Source organism: Thermobia domestica, chromosome 2 (genome assembly GCF_964235325.1).
Source record: "Thermobia domestica chromosome 2, izTheDome1.hap1.1, whole genome shotgun sequence".
Taxonomy (NCBI): domain Eukaryota; kingdom Metazoa; phylum Arthropoda; class Insecta; order Zygentoma; family Lepismatidae; genus Thermobia; species Thermobia domestica.
Window position 1 is genome coordinate 368,040,467 of NC_137455.1, and position 9,449 is coordinate 368,049,915.

General features: G+C 33.4%; 1 long non-coding RNA gene across 1 annotated transcript; it reads right to left on the reverse strand.

The window, feature by feature from the left end:
- Nucleotides 1-424: 424 nt before the first annotated feature.
- LOC145679892 (uncharacterized) lies at nucleotides 425-3,970 on the reverse strand. The gene is made up of 2 exons (XR_014130600.1): nucleotides 3,814-3,970; nucleotides 425-555 (listed from the first exon to the last, which is right to left on the reverse strand). It is a non-coding gene; the product is annotated as an uncharacterized LOC145679892 (long non-coding RNA).
- Between the last annotated feature and the right edge of the window lie 5,479 nt (nucleotides 3,971-9,449).

Below are 9,449 nucleotides of genomic sequence, written 5' to 3' on the forward strand. Positions count from 1 at the left end.
GCGTAAGCTTCCTGATTATAGCAGTTATAATCCAACCACATGGAATTCCTCGACAAAACTATAACTAAACGCTAGTGCATAAACCTTGATCTGAGAATGGATGCATCAATAAGACTCTAGAATAACCCCCATTTTTTATAGCTTTGATGTTGAAAAAGCTCATCCTAGACTTACGTTACAGCAAGAAATACTTTTTTAACTTAACAGCACACGTCGGAGGGTGAAAACTGGAATGCTTTCCGGTGATTTTAGCTCTTTTCATGTCTATTCAAAAATATTTCGACTTTTATAGGCTCGTGTTCATATTCTAAAGGAAATTAAATAAAAACATAAAAGAAATTAATACTTCAATATTATAAGGAAAGTATTCTAAATAATATAAATGAACAACACTTAATTTAGTTTCATTAATTATATTTTGCCCTTATTAGTTAACTTTTTTTCGTCCATGGGCTAAATATGTAATACAAAATTTGCTTTTCAAAGTACTACGTTAATTCTTCTACTTGTTCCCCACCAACTGCAGCTGCTTCCTCTTTTTGCTGCTTCTTCTTACTGAAATATAAAAGGAAATGCAAACCGTCAATTTCTTATATTATAAATTCATTACATATTTCATTAAATTAATTTTAAAGTAGTTTTCGCTTTATTAATTCCACAATGTCTGTAATCAAGGTGTCTACTGGAGTTTACTTTTATATTTCGAGTGTTCTGCTAGAAATACTGCCTACTACGATATATTGTCCACCCACGCAGCTTGTGCAATACCTTCATCACTATCTCAGCGTTTTACCTTATATCTTAAATCTTATATAAGTAGTATCTATCAACGCTATCCCGAATCTAATATATTATATACAAACTAAACCTTTTTTCTTTCTCTGGCTAGATATTTTTTCTCTAAATTCTGGTGATTTGTTTGAGAACTGAGTGATTAAAGACTGTGATTGTTTCTAATAACTGAGACTTAGAACGTGTAATTGTTTAAAGGAATGAGACATTCAGTACACAGTTTAGGTTTCTTGAGGGTTAATAAACACTGGCATCTTTTGTATCTTCTACGTCTGCTGTTCCATTGCATCGGCGGTAAAGACGTTAAATCCGCTCCTTGAGGTACTCGGTTCAATAGAGTTGTTTACTGTACTGCTACAGGCTATAAATGGATATGGAGAGACTGTAGTTTGGTGTAGAGACTGAGATCTTAAGAATCCGAATCCGACTGAGGGAAATAAGCGCGAATGAACAGAATGAGTCAGAGTGAGCAGAATGAGCCCCTGTGTGTCCTTTTCAGGGATTTTAATAATTTCTTTGTGGTGGACAACACTGTCGCGTGTTATCTTCGTCACCTCTTGTTTCTTGTCCGAGTCTTGTATTCTTGAAATGTTCAGTTTAAGAAACCTAAACGTGACTTCATGAATGTCCAGTCAGCTTACTATATTCTTTGTCTTCAAACAATCACCTATTCTCAAGTGTGTTTCCGTTTCATTCTTACAAATTGATAAAAGAGGCCCTGCTTGTTAATTTTGTTTCTAAATTCAATTCTAAATAAGACACCTGTATGACCATCTTGTACTTCAGTACTACACTCCGACTTCATCATCCTTCTGAATCTAGCTGGCACACTCGAGGACAAAACTTGGGACCTCGACAATATTTTAAACAGATTTACTGCGTATCTAATCAGCCCTCGAGCCATTCAACGAATCAGCTTAAAGAAGCGAAACGCATAACTTTTACTACAAAGCAGAAGTACGTATTACCCTTATATGATATTTGACAATTATTAAAGATTTCTTTAAGTGTGTAATAAAGGGCTGCATTATAGGTGGCATTTGCGTTATAATACGGGAATCTATCATTCGCTGACGCGATTAAGAAATCTATTAAATATCCAGTCTAGTTTCCTTTTACGAAACCCAAAATCTAGTTTTCATTTACAAACCCATCAATTATAAAATTGCATACTACTTACAGCCTAGTCAACCTAGTTTTAGCTTGGTGCAGCCAATCGCCTATGTTTTCTTTCACTTTCTCATCAGTAGTACTAATGTACACTTTCTTACACGCATCTCAAAACAGAAATAATTTTAAAAAATTGCATTTGAGTATACACAGCAATGCAAGACACTGGTAAGGCGAAGTTTTATGAACAAGACTACATCAATATATTCACATTTTTTCGTAAGGACAGAAAGATCTGGAATTATTTATTCATATTGTACAAAGCAGCTTGGACATGGAGTTAATTCCATCCCTTTGTTTTTCTCATTTTAAATGAAAAATACAAGGTAAACACCACGGACATTGCTGCAGTTTACAAACTGTAAACTATAGCGCGAAAAAATAAACATAAAATTTATTCATACAATATGTAGTTCTATTGGCTGTGAGAATTAAAATATAAATTCTTACAAACAACTATGCAAAACAAGTTTAAAAATATTTTAAAAATTAAAAAAAAAACTTTCGAAAGGAAAAGCGTGGAAAGCACTATCATTAGTATATAAAGATTTATTATTTGATTTATATGAGAGCGCTTCCCACGATTCTATCTTTCAAAGAAAGATCAAATTTGAAATTCTAAAAGCGAGAAAAACTCAGAAGTTTTTCCTTGAAATTCGATAATCGGACATTCATTTATATATATATATATATATATATATATATATATATATATATATATATATATATATATATATATATATATATATATATATATATATATATATATTTCTTTCAAATTCGTATTTTCGAGTTTGAAGCGGATGTGTTTACGTCTTCGTTAGTGACAATATTGACGCGCCTCTAAAGGCAAACAAAGCCTCGAATCAAGGTAAGTTACCGGATCATTGTTGTACATGGGAGAAAGCACTTCCCAACCCTAACGTCACCGCAGGTGACAAGCGAATATTTCAGCAGTAAATTGGCCGCGAAAACTTATTTAAACGGCAACAGACAACTTCTAAGAGCCAAAGGTCGTCCTACGTATAAAGTAACAAAAAATAATCGGAAAAAATTAAACTTCCAACGACACATTTTGTTGAAAGAAACTCGGACTCGTCTTACAGGTTTGTCACTTGTTAAAAATTACGACTAAAAAATCAGGCCCGATATTGATAGCTACACAAATTTGCAGATATTTCCACATTTCTGGTAAACAGACAATATATAGGTAAAACTGAAAAATGTCTTGCTTCTGGTGAGTAAAGAGCAATCCTATATAAATATTTTAAAACTACATTTAATATTTTTATGGAACCTCTTTTAATACGAGGGTTAAGTCATAAGTCATGACAACTCTTTCAATATTTATTTAAAATAAAATCACGCTAAACAGCTGCCTAATTCAATAATTCGAATGTAGCGTCAAGAATCACCGATATTCCAAAGTTAATTTACTCCCAGCAATTATTTCAGTTTCTTTCAGCAACACCTACCTGACATCTTAATGAAGAATTGCCATGTTGGTGTCTTGGTGCAATATACAATGTGGGTGATAGCATAACAAAGTTGCAAACTCTTTCAAAAATTTTAAAATGCATATTATTTATAGCTTACTGCCCTCACCTTTTAAAATCTTAGACATATTCACAAACTAAACTTGAAAGAATGTATTTCTACCTCTTGGGTATCTAAGGCTCAGGCCGGGATAAGGGAAGGGAAGGATGTGGACAGGCAGAGTCCCAGAATCTACCATCCCATCATTCGTCAGCTGGAACTAAAGACATAAAGGGAAACCTCATCAGGTAGTCCGATCGGAGCAGTGAGATTTATAGGTATCAGTATAAAGAAAATTTTATATAAAGTACTTACGTAATACAATATTCCCAATTTGTGTCCCAATGAACGCTTTCTTATCCAATTTCTTCGTTGATCTCCCACTTAACGTGAACATCTGGGCCAATTCATCATGTAAGAGGCGTCGGAGCATATTATTGATGAGCGTCTTCTCATCACGACCACCATTACCTGACCAGGATATTAGTGCGGTTTTTCGTGGAGGGCGCTAGTGTAGTGTTTACATCAGTTTCTAGGTAAGCGCGGTGGGACAGGGGAACGGAGAGCGTCACCTTGCAGTGTATCCAACGATTTTCAAAAGTTGCAGTTTACATGTTATAAGTAGCCTAATCTGTTTCGCTTAATAAAGAACTCCATAAATTATATAGTTGTTATTGAATGCAGTAATGGTTATTCCTGCAGTAATGCAGATGTATTGTGGATAATGGCATATGCATGGAAATTAACAATTTAAGAAAAAGATAGCATACAAGTGAGTTTCTACCGTGTATTAAGCAGATTATATAAAAAAATTGATTACGTTTTATTTGATTTCATTATAAAACAGTAGAAACCTGTAAAACTCAGTAATAAGATGTAATGACTAAAATATTAATTATGGGTTGGTACCTTAGATACTTGTGCAATATCTTGTAACTGTAAGTTTAAATCAAGTTAAGGCTCGCGATGCTTGTATCTGTTTTAATGTAGGTCTATCGATTGACAACTAAATTATTTTCTTGAGAGTTGTAGCCAAGAAAGAATTCCGATACGTTTCCGCTCGAGAACTGTGGAAGTTCTCTCCGTTGGTCTATTGGCTAGCGCATGTGTCTTTGTTGTACGTGGTTCTGTGAGAGCCCAACAATTAATTTTACAATGTTTCACTTTCATTAATCATCTGTCTCCTCTAGCATAAAGAGCATAATCATGGGACGTTAAACTAAAGAAATTGCATTTCATTGTTTCGATTAATGTGAACCCTTTGGGGGAAAATGAAGTGAAGAACAAATTTTCCTTAATTTTTTAAAGGGCTACGGGATTGGATAGCTTGTCTTTCGGGATTGCCTTGTAAAACCTGATTACAATGTATCTTTCTTTTAGGATTATAATCGTAATCCAGCCTTTTGGTAAATGTGAAATAAAAGTATCGATAAAACATCAGCGTATGGGTAATGTAAGCATAAATATCATTGGTTCAATACACAATAAATTCACAACTTTTATTTATGAGTATAGAAATTCCCTTTGAACTCCCTCTGAATTTCTTTCAGACCCTAGGTCTCTTGTGACAAAGAATTAATTCTATTATCTGTTTTCATACACAATATAATTTTGAAACTTGGGAGCCTAGTGTTGTCTTTGTGTCTGTAATACGTAATCATTTGTCGATTGACTTCAGAAGACTGAGTTTAGCCCGTGAGCATAAGTTGCATATAGTTCAAACATATCAGATGTACGGTCTTGTTTAACAAATCCTGTGTGCACATATGAAATTCAAAGACAAAGGTAATCAATCGTCTTTAAACAGCTGTATTTTTATTTCAAGGTAAGTACTAAAATATGCTACGTAGATTTCCGGCCAATTGTTTCATCGCCGGTATCTTTGAGCAATGAGATAGCAGTGGAAGAAAAACTTCGTTCTTCTAACTTGATATTTTGAAAAACTTACAAAAACTTACGTTTTGTTTCTTAAATACATATCTATTCACTCTAATCAATTTCAAAAGTACCATTAACTTTATAATAACATAATGAATGTAAGAGTTACCCTGAAAATGTATTTTGTATTTCTTTTTTAATATGAAATTCATTTTTTCTGAATTTCACGAGCTACAAGAAATCAATTGTCAGGCTCCCCACTTTAAATTTTAATCGCTCCCCTACCGCCTCAATGTAACATTGGGTTAGAGGCGGATCCAAATCTCCTTCGGAGGCGGTTAGATTATAAGTTTCTCTCTCACCAGTCTTTTGCAGCACATCCGAAAATGATCTCAATGCAAATTTGTTACTGAAGGTACTGTCAATCGATCGATCACATGGTCCAAATTGGTAGCAATTTCGAAGACGCCTTATCTCAAAACTACACAATAGAACTTGCTTTAAACAATGAAAGCGCAGTTGCCAAAGTATAACTTTGATTCACAAAGATGAACTTCGAGGTTTCGTTAACAGATGAATTAGGAATTCCTTACACTCTAATGCTACGAAGTTGTTAGTGTTTCTTTGTACAACACTGAGGTTAGTTTATTCGCAAGTTATTGTCATATTAATATGGAGGGTGTATGTACTTTTTTTTTTTTGCAGTCCCTTAAAATGTTCTGAAAATAACTTCCATAACTTTTGAAATTGTGTTTGTCTTAACTTGAACATATGCGTGAAGTGGTTTATTATGAACAGGGCAAAAACAACTGTGATAGATTAATTACAAGTGATCCGGTTAGAAACACTGTTGTTTGTATTTTAGTTCCAAAATCGGCCGCCCGCACTCGTTCGCTGGTGGACTAATACTGATTAACATTTGAACCTGAAAAAATGCAGATATTTAATGCTTCTATTTTTCACAATAAGCAACTACAAGCTTACATATTACATGTAAGAGACTAAAGTTGTCTTGTTAAGAACTATCTTTTTCTTCTAAAACGTGTTTTCCCCACTCACATTAAACAAAAGTGGCTATTACAAATTTAAACCTAGAGAGTATAAGCTTGCAGAGAAGGCTGTTCCTATCCACATAAAGGATTTAATGCGTGGCGTATTGTGATTTTCTATTTTGTTCATTCCTGCAACAATTTCACTGTTGAATTATTTGCTAATCACGAATCAGTCAACTGATTTTAACAATGGAGAATATGGAAAATAAATAGAACCCTTTACATGGTTATGAGCTTTTTTCTCTGAAATTTTGAACCAAGTTTAAAAAAAAATACAGAGAGGTTTCTGCCATCTATTCGTAGAGCCATCTGGTATATAAGCTCTCTATTTTTCGGTGATCAAATAAAATCACTACGAGTGAAGGCCATCAGCAGAAACTGAAAATCGGAGATAGTTCCTTGCCCTTTTCAAGCAACAGTAAAGGAACTGGAGCTCGGTAATGTAATAAAAATTTTCAATAGAGAAATTATTTCCGAATAAGCTTCTGCAGGTTTTGCAAGCATGCAACAGAAGAAGCTAGATCATTAACCTGTTTAAGAAAGACTATACAGAGGTTTCAACTATTAGTTATCTTTTCACTTTTCTAGTAAACTAAAAGTATCTACGGAAATAAAATATCGTATTTGCCTAAAAATAAGCATGATCCAATTCTATTCGTAAAAATCTAGTACGCAGCTTACATGACATGAGCAAACTTTCAATCATCTTCATCATAATAATATACAATACTTATGTCAACAATATGGTGCTTGTTGCTCATGTTATCACTAGCATCTACAAAAGAAAGATAGAAGTATTCCATAATGTATTAGGCACTAATAAATTTGATTGGACAATTCCCACGTGCCAATCTTTGCCCTTCTGTTTTTCAAGCTATAGTGGAAACTGTCGAACTCAAAAAAATCTTGGGTTTATTAAGCCCCCGTCTCTTCTCAGTGATGCACTTCGGAAATGTCTACGTGGAACTATAAAAAACTTTTAAAAAAATCAGGATGTCTATAAAAGTAATTAGAACTCACAACCTAGCGAATGATTACCCAACGCTCCACACCTTTTAAAATTAACTTTCAATCGATTCCGTCGACTGTTTAAGGCTAACATTGCTTCAAAAAGAAATTAAGCGAAATGAAACGAAATATTTAGTTTAGCTCCCCATGGTTGTGCCAGCTTAGGGTGAAGGAGACGACAAAGGATGGATGAAAGAAATGGTGGAATGAGAAAGTAGAAGGAAATGGGAAAGCCCCGATAAATTCCACGAGCACGATGTTGGCAGGGGCTGCGATCGAACACGGATCCTTGAAACTAGAAGTGAGCACTCTACTACTGAGCCACAATGGGCAACTGGTTCGAACAGGCCCACGTAAACAGTACTTTGAGGAATACGGTTTACCATACAGCATTAGATGGGAAGCACATAATGTATGTGCCAAGTAGTTTCAGACTGTATGAGAGAACGAAATATCGGGGAGGTTCCCCATGACTTCTATCAGTGAATAAAAAACATAGATCAAAGAAAGTAGCATTCACTACAAGCTAGAAAGGTATAACCTATAAATATAAAATAAAAAGCAACGCCTGACATATCGATGAACAGGTGAATACCTGTAGAATTAGGATCTCAGAATAAACTCCAACTACAATATAATATACACACAGCTACATTTAAAGAAAAATGTTGCTTACCAATTTCAATCTGAGTTTAGAGTTGTCCTTCAACTGTTGTTCAAACTTATGGAAGTCTTCCAATGTTTTCAACGGTAGCACGCCCAAAGAAGCAAAATGGTCGTCATTCTCTTCTTCTTCTGATACAGCCTATAACGACTCTATAGAAAGCGTCGTAAACCTGGTTCGCATATTAAAATATAAGTTACGAAGCGATAATTATTTGTCTTTATGCAAAAATCAACTCAGATATTTAAAGATCATGAATCTCACCTTTATTGCTTGATATGTCGTAAAAATTCCTTTTTTTCAAACCGTGAAATACATAAATTCACTTGACTAAGTCAACACATAACATGTACCTAGCCACAACTATCCCATAATAATCACTTACATAACTTAAAGACATTCTTCTTTTTTGTTAATTTAAAATGAACATTCTACTAAGTATATTGCATATGTTTGAGTGCTTTCCGCCCAAGGTACAGGTAAATATTATTCAAGCCAAAGTATTTTGTTATATAAAAATGTCGCTCGACAAAGGGACTGAATATAAAAGTCATGAGTAGGCTTGGCTTTTATATTCAAGAACCACTGGTCCGTTTACATTAATGTTTATACATTACATATGTCCATCATATTTTAATCGCACCTTATATATATTCATTACATTTCACACTTACATATATATATAAATACATTCATAATAAATCTTTCATTTCATCAATATTTATCTTTAATTACATTAATTATATTTATTTCATTATTATCCAATATATTATTAATATATCTTCTTATTAAAAATATCGTCGCTTATTTAATTAGTCGTCGAAGAGTGCGATTTCAAAAAATGTAAAGGACAAACGTGGGTTACAAATAGTATTAATCTTTTCGGGCGCATTAAATAACAAATAAGTCAGATGTTGTATTTAAAGGTATACATCGTAGCACTAAGATGTTATAATAAAGAAGAATATCCTACAAGGTATTCGTTGAATAATTAATTTTATAGAGTAGAGTTTCTTTTTAACATAATCTTTGACAATTAAATTTTCAACACAAATCAATCTAATATAAATAATCTTTGCCTTTAATTAATTATAAATCGAATTATGATTCTTCACATTAACAAGAAAGAATAAAAATCATTTGAAAATTAATTTTCCAGTCTACCTAAAACTCTATTTAAGCATTTCAAATATTTATAAGAATCGTTTTCATCATTGATATTAACACATAAACTTTAAAACGAAAATTCACAAGAATCTATAACCAACATGGGTTTAACCTAATTTCGTCGACGATAATCATGTTACATTCATACTTGCATATGAATCTAATAAAGTGCACTGTACCGC